This window comes from Lathyrus oleraceus, chromosome 5, assembly GCF_024323335.1.
Source record: "Lathyrus oleraceus cultivar Zhongwan6 chromosome 5, CAAS_Psat_ZW6_1.0, whole genome shotgun sequence".
In the NCBI taxonomy this organism is placed as follows: Eukaryota; Viridiplantae; Streptophyta; class Magnoliopsida; order Fabales; family Fabaceae; genus Lathyrus; species Lathyrus oleraceus.
Genome location: NC_066583.1, coordinates 250,681,223 through 250,697,121, shown reverse-complemented (window position 1 = coordinate 250,697,121; position 15,899 = coordinate 250,681,223).

Genomic DNA, 15,899 nt, shown 5'->3' with positions numbered 1-15,899 from the left:
CCACTTGATTCATCTTGAGATTCAGACCTCTCACTAGAGGTTTGGGCTTCTGTTTCCTTGGCTTGTTCAACATTATCTCTATCAGCTTGCTCCAAGCTATCAATCAGAACCTCCAAAGCTTCTTTCCTGGCTTTAGCTACCCTTATCCCAGTCTCCAATTCCTTACAAGTTTCTTTCAATTCAGCAATCAGACCACCTTTTGAGGTTGTCTTCTTCACAGCAGATGTCATGAAAATGTCATTGACATGATTGCCTTCAAAAAATTTTGTAATAAACTGACAGGGGAGGTTTTCTTCTACTAGGAAGATCATTTGTGCTCAGAATTCCAAGTTGCTACCTCAGGATTATCCCATAAATTATTGAGGGAAAAGCTATGGGCAGCTTCACTGCATTTGTAGAAGCATGTTTGACAATTTGTTCAAACATGAATCTACCATAATCAAAATTTAGCTTGGTTCCAATAACAAATATGAGTCTTCCAAGAGAATTTAAGATTGTAGAGATGTGATTGGTTGGTACCGAATTTGCTGACCCTATCTTGTGCAAGATAGCATATTTCACAGTTAGCTTTCCAGCAGGAAGATGCTTCTTGCTAGGCCACTCCTTGACTTGTCTAGCAGTTATTTCCCTACAGAACTCATTGTCTGTGGCTTCTAGTTCACAAGCACCTTCTGTTCCTCTTCCTAGGAACTTATTAATCACAGTTGGAGAAAAATTGATACACTTCCCTCTAACAAACACCTTACAAAATTCTTTGCTATTTTTATCAGAAATATCCTCAGGGATGTTCACCACAAATTCTTTAACCAGACCTTCAAAATACTGAGATAACCCAGTAATAGTTTTCATTAATCCAGCAGACTTAATCAGGTCCATGACCTCTTTAACCTCCACAGCATCCTTGCCCAGTTCTCTTTCCACAACCACTCTCCTTTGGATTACAAACTTCCATTTTGCTGCTCCATCTTCAAGATGGAAGGAAATATTATCCAAGTGTATAGCAGCAACTTTTGCAGGCGATTTTCTAGCAGTTGTCCTCTTGATAGGAGAGATGTCAGGGACATCTTCTTCAACATCTTCATCTGAGTCAGAACTTTCTCTTACTTTTCTCTTCTTCACCTCCACTTTGCTCTAAGAATTTGAGGGGCCTACAACAGTAGCCTTCTTAGCAATTTTGGCTGTCATCATCTCAACCACAGACCTACCCTTTATGGTCTTCATCCTCTTAGCTACACTAGGCTTCAAGTGATGAAGCAAGCTATCATCTTCATCATCCGAGCTCTCACCTTCCAGGTCAATCACCTTCTTAGCAGAGTCATGCTTCTTAGACTGAGAAGCATTGGCAGTAGGTGATGCTACAGATTTCTTACTAGGCAAAGTTTGCCCTAAAGAGCACAATCCTTCAGCAGCTATATCTTTTTCAGACCTAGATGAATCATCATCTTTCTCATTGTGAGGTCCAACCTCAAGATAGGGGTCCCTTCTTGATAGAGGAGTAGAAACTCCCTTTACAAAGTGTCCTTCATTAAGGATCCTTGTTACAAGATTTCTAATGAAACGATCAGTATGAAGCATGTCGTCCTTAGAGCTAGGGGTATTAGAATTGTTACCTTGAGTATGGCATGCAGTGGAGGATGAACCAAGAGCGTCGCCTGGGATGACTGACATGGGAATCACTTCCAAAATATCTTCATTAAGAAAGTCCATAGAGGGCGTTCTATCTTTGTGCGTAGGTTTAGAACCAGATGGTGAAGGATGTTGTGACATCTTGTTGTTCTTATGGAAATGTTTTTGTTTCCCTAGCAGAGAAGGTTGATGAAGTTGAAGGAAGGTGGAAATGTTTGAGTAGAGGTTACGTGTGAAAATGCTATAGATGGAAGTTCCAATACTAGGTGATGATTTACCATAAATGGGGCACTTTCTTTTAAGTGGGAAGATAATATTTTTATTACCTTTTCCACTCCAAATTAATTGCTATAAATTCTCATAGATACAAATCCCTAATTTCCCTCTTAGACATTCAAATTGATTAGCATCTAAAGCCTTTGTAAATATATTATCTAATTGCATTTCAGTAGTAACATGCTCTAGGGCTATGATTTTCTCTTCCACTAGTTCTCTAATAAAATGATGACGAATATCAATATGTTTTATCCTGCTGTGCTGAATAGGATTCTTAGAAATATTTATAGCACTCAGGTTGTCACAGTACAATGCCATGACATCTTGCGTGACATTGTATTCAGTCAGCATTTGTTTCATCCAAACCAGTTGAAAATAACTAGTTCCAGCTGCTATGTATTCAGCTTTAGCAGTGGACAGAGACACACAATTTTGTTTCTTACTAAACCATGATATTAAGTTGTTCCCCAAGAAGAAACATCCTCCTGATGTGCTTTTCCTATCATCAACACTTCCAACCCAGTTAGCATCACAGTATCCAGCCAACATAGATCCAGATCCATGAGTATACAACATCCCATAGTCACTGGTGCCATTGACATATTTCAGTATCCTTTTCACTTGGTTTATGTGACTGACTTTTGGTTCAGCTTGATATCTAGCACAAACACCTAGAGCAAAAGCAATGTCAGGTCTGCTTGCTGTTAGATATAACAGACTTCCTATCATGTTTTTGTAGAGACTTTGATCTACACTAACACCATTTTCATCTTTGGAGACTTTCAGATGTGTAGGAGTAGGTGTCCTTTTATCTTCATTCCTTTAAGATGCAGATGGCCCAATTTTTGATGCCATATCTTCACTTCTTCTTCTTTGGCTAGAGTACACATTGATGAATAACCAATTTCTTGAGAACTCCACATATAACAGTTGTCCTTAGACCTGACTCCTTTCATGATCACTTCATTTTCTTTATAAGTAACCAGACATTCAGTTTTTGTGAAGTTTGCAATTAGACCTTGGTCACATAGTTGGTTGATGCTTATTAGGTTTGCAGTCAGTCCTTTAACAAGTAGGACATTGTCAAGGTTAGGGACTCCAGGGCAATCTAGCTTTCCACTTGTCGCATTACGCGAAAAACCGGCGGGAGAACGAAACAACAGAGCCGCCACCGTGCGTTATTTATCCCAAAAGAGGGAAAGGAAACGCTCGAAGTAAACCTGGAAAAGACATGGTCTCGCGACCAGAGAAAGATGGGATCAGGAGTCGGTTATGCGAAGGGAAGGTATTAGCACCCCTACGCATCCGTCGTACTCGACGGGATCCACGCTCAAAAAGAAGGATAAAGGTAGCTAAAAACTGATCAAACACTGCACACACGGGGGCTGGAAGGAAATAGAAAGACAAAAGAAACTAACTCGGCAGGATATCGCATCCTGGGCCTACGTAGTCTGTCAGGCACAGACATCAGAGTCGACGTAGTTCGGGACGGGGGAAACGTGCTCGCTAGGATGTCGCATCCTATGCATACGTATCTTCTCGGGCTAAAGAAGAATCAGAGCACTCGTAGCTCGGCTAACGCACGCCAAACAAAAACACACAGGAAACCGACTGCCAATCGCTGGACTTATGTCAGACTCCACACAAAAACAGGCAAACATGGAAACCGAATGCCAATCGCTGGACTTACATCAGACTCCGAACCAACAAACACACATTGGAAACCAAATTACAATCGCTGGACTTACATCGGACTCCAAGCACACAACAAACACACACACAGGAAACCGACTGCCAATCGATGGACTTATGTCAGACTCCAACACAACACAAAGGGACAAAAAGCAAAAGGTTGCCCGGAGAGATCAGCTCATCTCCTGCCTACGTACCTCATATGGTATGAGGATCAGGGCGACGTAGTTCCCCTACGCAGGGAAAAAGGACTAGCCTTACCAGATACAAAGGGAGACACAAACTACTAGGGAGACTATGACTCGAGCCTAGAAGTTGTCATGCATACGATCCCTATGTTAAGGTTTCTATCTAACTTGCACAGGAAGCAAGCTATCCTAAACAGAACAGGCACAGACATACAAGCACACAAAGCAAGCACACACACTATATGCAAACAATTGGGCTCATACAAGGTTAGGCTGTGAAACACAAGCCAACTGGAGTCGGGTGTAGTTAGCTCTTAACCCTAACATTGAGAGTTAGGGTGAAGCAGATGAAATGGGAAGTGAGGGTAAGACCTCACAGCTCTTATCCCTGGCCTAGGAGAGCTTCATACAAATGAAAGCGTGGGAGTTCAGAAAGTAGGAACTCTTCTCCACATGTGACTGACACAACAAAGATCTTGGGTTAATATCCACAATGCATCAACACAAGGTGTGTGAGCAAGGTGAATGACACACTGAATAGCAGGAGATGGATTTCACATCTCTTTTATCTGCCAATTGCCTCATAAGAGGACTTTTCCTGCTTGGCACAATAATAAACAAACACAAGCATTGCCTCTTAAGGAGGGCTTCAGACAGGTGCCTGCCCAAGTAACAGGACAGGTCTTCCAGACTACATGAAGTCAGAGAGTTATACCTCAATGGTTAAGCAACCAAGCAAAGCAAAAGCAAGTTCAAAAGAACTTAAGCAACTTATGTACCTGAAAAAAATCTAACCCAATCAGTATACAAGTCAAACAATCAAACAGACAGTCAATCACACAATCAGACAGATAAGCAAGCAATGCAAGCCACAAGCCAATGGGCACAACACAAATGACTTGGCATCAACCTACAAAACAACTCAAAGTTAGTCAACATCAACCAATTAATCAACTCAAGAGAGTGAATCAATCCCATCATGGCCATGTGCTTCTTAACCTGAAATTAAAGCTCAACTATGGGTCACCAACCACTAGGTCAAGGCCTAGGGTCAAAGAGGGAGAAAACAATTCAAAATAAAACATGAAATTTATCATGAATCAACTTCAATCAATCAAGAACACAATCCAAAAGGTCCCATATCAATATCATCAACCAAATTCATTTCATGAACCAAATATGACAAGGTATGCAAGTTGTGAGCACATTGTGACATCAGAATGAACAAATGCACATTAATTCAAAAATGATTCAAATAATCTTGGCAAAATTCATGGGTAAACAGAACATACAACATGATCATTACACAAAAAATTAGAGCAATTGGACAAAATTAGGCATGGTAATCATATTGCATAAGTCAAGGCAAGCATAACAAGCATATGTGTGACACCAATTGTCACACCAACTTAGCATAGGCCTAAAACAGAAATGAAACATGGTAAAAACTTGAAACCAAAGCCAAAACACCATTCAACATGTCTAGAAATAATGTTCAAAGTTTCACATTCATTGGATAAAGAATAAGCATTTCACAATCAAATGAAATTCAAAGCAATTCAAAAGCTCACATATGACCATCCAGAATGAAAAATCTCAATTAAATCAGAAATCAATCCAAAAATTCCACCAGAAATCATGAGCAATCACAACATCCATATCATGCATCATACAAAAAATCAAGGCAATTGAAGTTCATTTGGTATGGCAAATTAATCAATCAAGTTGAACATCACAAGGTGTGGCACCAATTGTCACACCTACCTTAGCATGATCATAAAACAGAAATGGTGCAAGATAAAAATACCAAATCAACACCATAATTTCAAGCCATGAGTCTAGTTTCAACATGTAAAATTTCATGAGCATTGGATAAACAACCAGCATTTCACAAAGGATATGGCAAGGCAAGCTCAAGATATGATACATGTTCACATTCCCTAGCACAAAAACAATTCCAGCCATGCACAATTTATGGAAAAATGTTCATAAACTACTAGACAGAAAATGGAATGCAATGCAAAAATCCTCATATTTTTTGGATCATTTTTCTATTTGTTGTGCATTTGTGAAGTTGAGAAAAATAAAAAAAAATGCATGAGAAGCATAGTATGGAAATAGGAGGGAAATGACATAACATGAGAAAACATTTGAAATAATTTCCACCGGCCGGAATCGAATTGAAGCGCATTTCAAATATGGCGCGCTCAAAATATGAAACTCAGCGTTTCATTTAAACGCTGGCAGGTCAACATGTACATGTGGTCTGGTCAAAGCGTGGTATGCCAATCAAAATGCCAGGCGAAGGCAAACGTGGACCAGTACATGCGCCTCTTTTCACAAACACATGCAAAACGCAGAAAACACATTCTAATGGATCAAAAGCAATTCTGGAAATGAAATTTCATCATCTTCAACGTGTTCATCATGAACAGTGCATGGCTCAAGAACAATTTTCTCAGATTTCAACAATAAGCACATCAATAGGTAGATCTTCCAACAAGGAGCACGAATCAATGCATAGCTAAGGTTAAATCAACACACAAGGAGAATCGAAGCAATCTATTTTCATGCATAGAACTTTAATTTGACCTAACTCACTCAATTTGGCATGGAATTTCATGAAATAAAGCTCAGATTAACCAACATCAAAAGATGAACAACAATAGCATAAGCATTTTGAGAAATGAGAGATTCGATTTGGAACCTCTTGAAGAGCAGCTTTGGTGAATCGTGTTATCTAGGCCTTGTAGTGCTTAAAAGCTCTTCTAGAACACTTGTATGGATGATTGGAGGAAGAATTGAGGTTCAACTGCTCTCGATTTCACCAGAATTTGAGTTCACCATTGTTGAGTTCAAGCTTCAAGCTGCTTCAAAACTGCACGAATTGTTATGGTTCTGGCTTCAAACTTGCTCCATGATGCTTCCAGATGATGAATTGATCAAGAGAAATGGATCTTGTTTGGAAAAAATTGAAGAAAAATTTGAGAGAAAACTTTCAAGGATTTGGATCTAGATCTGAAAAAGTGATTATATGTTAGCTGAAAACAGTTATGATTTGTGTTATATACTCCCTCCTAATCATGCTCTTAATCATGTTTAACCAAATGGTAAATGTAATTAGGGAAATGGAGTGTAAGTGCAAAATTAGAATTTCACCCTATGCATGGTGTGCATGGTGAACAGTGCACGGGTTTGTGACCAAATCCACTCAAAATATCATTTTGGAGCCAAATGCAATGGTAGAATGTATGAACAATGCACCAATTTTAAACTTTAAAAATTCCCTCCAAAAATCAAGTGAAATGGCAAGTGATTATGTGATGATAATTGGTGTAATATGATGCATGATTTGGAAAGTATAGGTCAAAACAAGAACAATGCAAAAAGAACCACTTAATTTGGAGTTTTGATGAAGAAGTTATGCTCATTTGAAGTTCAAACCACCCTTGGCCAAGATTGATCCATATCTCTTCAACCACATATGAGAAATTCATGATCATGGACTTTTTGGAAATGGGAGAGAAAGATCTTCAACTTTCATGTTGGACAAAATTTCATTTGAAGCTTTCTTGATGATATAATCTTGAGTTGAAAACCTTTCCATTTTTGGCAAATTCAAATTACAGGTCACCTGCTATTTTTGGCAAGTTTTGATCTGACCTCAAATCCTTCAATGTTGATGTTTGAAATGTCAAATGAGACTTGTATGAACATGAATGAGGCATCTCTAACCATCTCCCACCTCCAAATCCATGATTGAACTGACAGTTGACTTTTGTTGACTTTCTAGGGTTTCAGATGATTTGCACATTGATTGATGATCTTTGAGCCTTCAATCTTTGGCCAAACCACTTCAAAATGATCCTTGAATCATATGAACTCATTCCACCAACCCTAGGGCTTTGATTCCATAGAAAAGGCACTTGCTTGCTTGCACAACTGAATCTCCAAACCAGTCTTGACTGATGACTTGAGGGACTATGCAATGGACAATGCAATGTTAATGACCTAAACATGAAAATGTATATACAAAATGGGAGGTGCAAATTTGAGGTGCTACAGCTTCCCCTATTCAATCAACTGGGAACCCGAACGGATGAGAGCAATGGCTGTCAGACCTTCAGGGTAAACAGGGATTGAATACCAAAGAACCGTAGAAATTTGCACTCCGCGGGGGATGACTTAAAGGAAAGCCAAGTAACCAGACAAAACGTTTACCAACGACTCCTGGGGATTTTGATTTTTATCAAAAGAAAGGTACAACCAAACGTCAACGGACGAAAGGGAAAAACTCAACGTTTATCGACACCAACGGAGAGGTGACCAGTCATTAACGAATGACTGGGAAGGACTCGACCCGGTGTCAACGGACGAACGGGAGAAGCTCGACGTTTATCGACACCAACGGAGAGGTGACCAGACATTAACGAATGACTGGGAAGGACTCGACCAGCCGTCAACTGACGAAAGGGAGAAGCTCGACGTTTATCGACACCAACGGAGAGGTGACCAGACATCAACGGATGACTGGGAAAGACTCGACCAGACATCAACGGACGAACGGGAGAAGCTCGACGTTTATCGACACCAACGGAGAGGTGACCAGACATCAACGGATGACTGGGAAAGACTCGACCAGACGTCAACGGACGAACGGGAGAAGCTCGACGTTTATCGACACCAACGGAGAGGTGAACACTTCACTAGGGAAGGAAGGCAAATACTAGCCACTAGAAACCAAATAGGACGTTTACCGACGACTCTACTGGGGATTTCTGGCTGGGGAATACCAGACATTGACCGATGACTGGGATGAAACTCGACGTTTACCGACATCGAAAGATGATGTTTACCGACATCAAACAAAAGGACGACTAGACATTTACCGATGACTGGGGAATAGGATATGCAACCAAACGTCAACGGACGATCGGGAAAAACTCAACGTTTATCGACACCAACGGAGAGGTGAATCCTGGGGAATGGATACAACTATACGTCGACAGACGGATAGGAAAAACTCAACGTTTATCGACACCAACAGAGAGGTGAACAGACATCAACGGCTGACCTGTGGGGAAAATACAACTAGACGTCAACGGACGAATAGGAAAAACTCAACGTTTATCGACACCAACGGAGAGGTGACTCTTGGGGAAAGAATATAACACAACCAAACGTCAACGGACGATCGGGAAAAACTCATTGTTTATCGACACCAACGGAGAGGTGAATCTTCACTAGGGAAGGATAAGGATATTACAAACATCGAATGATGATGTTTACCGACATCAAAAGAAGACCAGACATTTACCGATGACTGGGGTAGGACTCGATGTTTACCGACACCGAAAGAATGGTGTTTACCGACACCAAAGAAAGAACACACACATGCGGGTGTTGACATGACACTTACCGGTATCACCAAAAGGATGACATTTGCATATGTCAAGGCAAGGCAAAACACTTGCTGGGGATCTCACTGGGGAGAATCAAGCTTTCTTTTCACGGACGGGTGAGGAAATAAACCTCTCTGGGGGATATCAATCCTGAATGCTGTCAGGAGCAACTGTAGTAAACGTGTTGTACAGATGTTGAACAATGATCCGCCTCTGCCGGGGATATGGTCTGACTAGGTTTAACACATGAATGCATATGTTTGAATTTTCCATGGCGTAATGCTCCATATTGAATGGAAATGCTACGCAATTTGAGGATGCAATGATTACTACATGCAAAAATGAGAAATGATGAAATCTGGCTGGGGAGCCAACTGATCAGATACTCCAACTCTGTGGGGAGACTCTGTCTGAGGAATCCTCTGCGGGGAGTAACACCGACTTCTCACTCATGCTGGAGAATAGCCTTGCTGCTGGGGAAAGAATCCCAATCCACTCGAGGACTCTGCTTGGGACACAATCAATGCAACTTCTCTAGGGAGAGCTGCCGATCCATAAGTAGGATAAACTCTGCTGGAGATAAATTTCACCGGACCTGATCCACTCGGGGAACCTGCTGGGGGAAACCATTAACACAAACCTTTGCTAGGGGGATCCACTGGGGAAAACCTTCACAACCCTGATGAGGACAAGAGTTCACCACTCTGCTGAGGAAAAGCATAACTCTGGCGGGGAAAATAATATACCAGACCATGCTAGGAATAGACCTCCACAACCCTACCGGGGACAAGTGTTCACGACCACGCTGGGGATAGCAGTACCTTAAACCAGACTGCTAGGGAGCAAAATCAATCCACTGACACCTTTGCCGGGGATACCACATCCTTTCAACTCAGTGGGGATAATCAATCTTCAGACTCAGCTAGGAACTTGATAGCTTTCAGACTAGCTGGGGACTTAACAACCCTTAGCTCTGCTGGAGAATAGAAGGCACTATCCACAGACGTCTCTGCAGGAGAGAACAATAATTCTAATAGCCTTCAGACTTGCTTGGGGAAACAGCCACTTCCAAGCCTGCTGGAGAATCATCCTCAAACCGCTGAGGAACTCACGATCTTGATTATGCTGGGGTGACAAGTTTCAAACTTGCTTCATCTGCTGGGGAACATCCCCATCCTCTCACACTGCTGAGGAATCAACCGTGGCTAATCTGCTTCAGCCAAGATATCAAAAGGTAACAACCTGCAAAACAGCACGACGTACATGCTCCAGGGGTGGCATGGACAAGATACGCTCAAGTGTCCTCAACATTCAAAATGATTTTCAAATGTTTTATCTTTCTGCACGTTATTGTCTAGCCTTCATGCTTTTATATGCAATGTTTATCAAAAATTCGGACGTTTTTTGCAAACAAAACAGTAAAAACAAAAACAAGAGCAATTTATCTAAATAACGACTTTCATTGATTGAAAATGGGCCTGAAAAGGCGAATACATTGGGAAGCAATTTCTAGAAAGAGGTAATTGCGCACAAAAGGAAAAATCTATCCTAATGGCAATGTGACCACGACATCCACTATTTCCCAATTCTGTTATAACTCACAGATCCTCAGTTTTCCTCCCAACTTCCCTGCTTTCTGAGAAGAATGACTGGACCAATCACATATTTGGAGATGACAGATGACGAAGCGCGATGAAGTACAGATAACTCAGACTGTAGTCTTCGCTCTAATCCCTCTTTTGCCTGGATCGCCCTTTCGGGTTTTTAATCCACCGGGATACCCATTTTTGCCTAAGCCGCCCTTGCGGGTTTTCGACTTACCGGGTGTACAAATTCTTTTCATTTCTTTATCCCTAATTTTTGCCCGAACCTTTTCTTTCTGTTTTTTGGTTCGCCGGGATGCCCTTTTTTACATGGACTCTTTTATTCTTTTTGTCCAGCGGGTCAATTTACGCGAAGTATTTTTTGACTACATCTGAGTTAACAGGGGACGGAAAATCTTCACCATCCATAGTTGTAAGCATCAAGGCTCCACCGGAGAAAACCTTCTTAACAACATATGGACCTTTGTAATTAGGAGTCCACTTGCCCCTGTTATCTGTACCGGGAGAAAGGATCCTCTTCAAAACTAGATCACCAGTTTGATAGCTCCGAGGATGCACTTTCTGATCAAAGGCTCTCTTCATCCTTCTCTGATACAACTGCCCATGGCACACAGCTGCTAGCCGTCTGTTAATACCTTAGGATTGACATTAATTTTAGTAAAACAAATAATGTAATCACCTCTGTTGTTTTAATATGTTGGGTTGAAGAAATTCAACATCTGGACCAACATGTCATGTACGATGTCACGACATCAGGTCCGTGACATCGCACATGTGTAGAAAACTGAATTAATTAATTCAGTATATATTCTGGGATTAGCAAGGATATCTGGTGAATATCCTAACTCCCATGTGGAGGTCTTAATGACTTAATCAGAATATATATAGGCTCTAAATATGGAGATATATATGGAGAGATTAGAGGATTGAAGACCTTGTTTGTAGCAGAATTTTTCTGCTGAATTTGTAACAGCAAAGAACAAGTCTGCTGCGATTTCTGAAGGCCCAAATCCAATTGGGTGATTAGGTTATAAATAGCTTATTGTAACCTAGTATTTGTAAGCCTCTTAGAATGAATTTTTAGGGGTGTATGTAAGGTAAACCTCCCAATCTGTGGGAAGGTTACCATGTGTTTCTCAGTGGTAAAAGCTGAGAGTATTTGTAACTCAAAGCCTGTAGGCAAGAGTGATTATGTTCTTGAATGGAGCTGTGAAGCAAGTTCAAGGTGTTTGAACATTACATTGTATTTGTAGTGATAGGAATGGAAACTGGAGGTTTCTATCTAGGAGTTCCTAGGTATAGATTGCATTGGGTAGGGATTAAGTGATGAGTTGTAAACGGGGGAGTTTAACTCTGAATTGATACTGCTAATAGTGGATCTTCTTCCTGGCTTGGTAGCCCCCAGATGTAGGTCGTGTTGGACTGAACTGGGTTAACAAGTTCATGTGTTTGTTTGCCTACTGCATGTTATAATCCTGTCTGACATAACTCAGATTGTACATCAAGTTAATAACAAACCTGATACATAGCCTTCTGTTGGAATGTCAATTAGAATGTTTTGACATTCATCAACAACAGCACATACTGTATAATAAGCATGATGATCTCAGTTCAGTATGTAGTTAAGTCTGGTCTTCAAGAAGATAACAGACCTGGCCAAAAGATCATTGTGAAACTGGATGTCTTGACAGTTCTTCCAGTATGCTGATACTGAAGTAGAGACTGGTTGGTCTTTTACAATACAGTTAATTTAGCACAGTCTGTATTCAGGAACTTAACAGACTCAGCATGTGGTCCTGGACTTGGATGTCAAACTGAATGTTGTGACATTCTTTCCTGACAACATATGCTAAATTGTTGGATGGTTAGTTTTTCTGTTTCAGGATTTTTCTCAGGCTATCCTTTAGGAATCCAACAACTGATCTAAAATCCAGGAAACTAACAACTAAGCTACAATTAATGAACCTAGAAAATAGACTATTTGTTAGCTCCTTAATACGTGGAGATTAGTTTAACTTGTTTCAACCTTTAATTTAGGAAATACGAGTACATGACCAACAAACTGGAACAATGTAACAGATGATGTCCAAATCAGGATTGAGACATCGTGCTGATAACTGTGTAGGAAAACAACAGAAGTGAATGCTATGGTGCACATAACTAGGTGTTCCTCCATTCTAGGATGACACAGAAGGAGATGTCATAACTTCTGTGAAAGGGTGCAGATTAGTACAAGACTTAATAATTGTCTTGCTGTATTAGTTACAATGTTGGATCAGATGTCATGACTTGAAGTATAACATCTGAAAACTGACTACGCCAGAATTTCAATTGGTATCAGAGCAGGTATCCTGTTCTGTTTCTGGATGAGATCCATGGGTGATACTTTCTGGTATCTTGCAAGGAGTTATGTTAGTACTGATGCTGGAACCTGTGAAAGGTTCTGTAAATTCCCTGAATGGTCCCTTGAAGTAGGTGGATGGACTGTTCATGACTGGAATGGTGTGTACCTGTGTCTGGAGGTTGGCAATTGGCCTTTGTGTTAGATAGCTGTGCCAGTATTGAATCACATTCAAACGTGGTATGGTCTTGGAGGCTGATATGGTGAAGTGTGTGTTCATAGGTTGAGTTGTATTATGATTTCCGCTGCATAATACCTGGCAAAACTCAAACTCTGATGTAGTTTCCCCTCATGTGGATGAAAGGCTGCTGTATTCAAGATCTCATCATAATCTACTGAAGATGTCAAAGATACTTGAGTCTCCTCAAGTCCACTCATCATGACGTCCTCAATTCAGGATGGTAAGAATCACTTAATCACTGATTCTTTTACTCTCTTGAGTAGTGTATATGAAGACCTTGAAGACCTTCAAGGAAGGTTTGTTCCAAGGAGGTGGAACAAATGTTCTATGTGATGTTAGAACGTGTTGTTCAACAAGTATGCAGCTACTGGTTGAAGAGCAGATGTTTCTAGGTGTCAAACAAAGGGATACTCTTGTTTGAAACCTACTCCTGACCTGGAAGAGGAGACATCTGTGTGTGCTAAGTTGACAAGGGTAGGGTCAACTGTGTGTATGCTCAAGAAGGTCACTTGTAGAAGTCTGATCTCTAGAAGTGGAGCTGGTTGAGATGTGACATTGTGCAATTTCCTGCTGGTTGTCTTACTCCTGTAGATTGATTAGGGTAGAATAGTTGTTCCCTGAAGTACTATGTTGTTTTGGAAGACAAGTCCCCTGAATGTTAGAAGTCAATATTGGGGTAACCTGATTGCTATATCATTTAAGAGGATTGGAACCATGAATCTTGTTATTCAAACACCACGTTCAGAAGTGGCAGTTCTTACAAGGAGTGAGAATATGAAGATTCAGAGGTTGGTTGAGGTAGTATGCTTTGGCAATGCATATCTACTATTGACTGGTGTTGTGTGTCTCACTAGTACTTATGGTCAGCTGGAGTCTGATTGGTGTGATTGGAGGAGTTAGTTGCCACTGGTAGGATAGTGCATGTCATGTTGAGACATTTGTGTACAATACATGGATATTGGTGTGGAGTTTCCATGATTGTTAATTTGAGGGGGAGTTTTGGTTAACCTCCTCAAGTTTGGTCAGCCTAGGGTCTGGTTGGCTGCTGACATGTGTCACATGGGTTCTGGTGGCTGTGTGACACATTTGCAAGGAAGGATTCTGCTCTCTCATTCCTAAGGGTGAATCTAATCTGGAAAGAGTCTCAAGACTGTTGTGGTGCTTGCATGCAGAAGATGTTGACACTAGAAGAGTATTTTCAAAGTATTCTTATGGTGGAAGTATCTGAAAGGATAATTGGGAAAGGATTTAAGATCAATCTCTACTTGTGTCAAGTACAAGTATTTAATTGATTATCCTTGGAGCTCAAGATAACTGATGTTCTTAAAGATGTTGGAACATCTCTTCTTCAAGACCCTGTGCAGAATCACAGGAAGGATAGTACATTGGGTTATGATCTATCTCCTTGGTGGCAGCAAAAGCGTATGATCTCTAAAAAGGTTTCCTGGCAAGAAACATGTTCAGCCTTGGTGTGTACAAGAAGAAGAAGGCATCATAGTCTTGATGGTGGTTACTTGGATCAGTTTATTTCTGGTCTAGGTGAGGAAGTGCATTGGCTAATGCACACTGTGGAGTTAAGAACAAGTGGCAGCATTCTTAACATCATAGAAACAACCTTGCTTTAGGAAGTGAAATCCATGGTATGGCTGAAGGGTTAGTTTCTTACTAGTGCATCTGAAGACTCATACATCAGAGTGTCTGATGTCTTTGGAGAAGAAGCAGGGATTCATCAAGGTGTGAGCTTGGATGACTTAACTGCAAACCTGCAGGATGGAGGTTGTTTACTCAAACTTGGTTCCACAATCAAGTCTATGAGAATATTGAACTCTTGTTCTGTGAAGGGAGGAAGTTCCTTCAAGTGGCAGAAGAAGGAGCTGAATTCAACAGTCGGATGTCAAAACACAATGTTGTGACATTTGGTTCAGCATCAGATTCTTAGTTGGTGAAGTGGCACATCAACTTGAGATAGAAGGATCTACAGGGTTGTAGATTGGACAGTTCAAAAATTTGAAGTTCAAATCTCACTTGGAAGGTCAGAATATCTTTGGGAGAAGTCTGATAAACTTGGGGAGGTCAAAAAGCAGCATTTGACCTTTTCATATGAGGATTCATGAAGGAGGTAACCAACCAGTGGCATTTGGTCTATCTCAGAAGTGAGTTCGAAGAATCAAGATAATCAACATATGGCAGCTGATTATTCTTGAGGAAAGTCTGAGACAAATTACTTTTGAGCAGAAAAGTAGTTAGTTGAAGACAAAAGGAGGTGTTTTCTATTCATCCCTCGGAGCTTGTGGTAGGAGTTCTAAGCTATCTATGGAAGATTGTCTCTGGTAATGGGATGAGGGTTTATATATCCCAATTTATGTTTGGGTTCTTCTTGATCAAGCTGGTGACTCAGTGATATCTGAAGACTATCAGATGGTGTTGTGAAGGATGTCCCAGCTGATGTTAGAACATCTTGTGAGGTGGTCTTCTGTTCTGGTTAGAAGAGAGAGTGACACAGAGTGTGGATGTGGTCTGTAACACCCT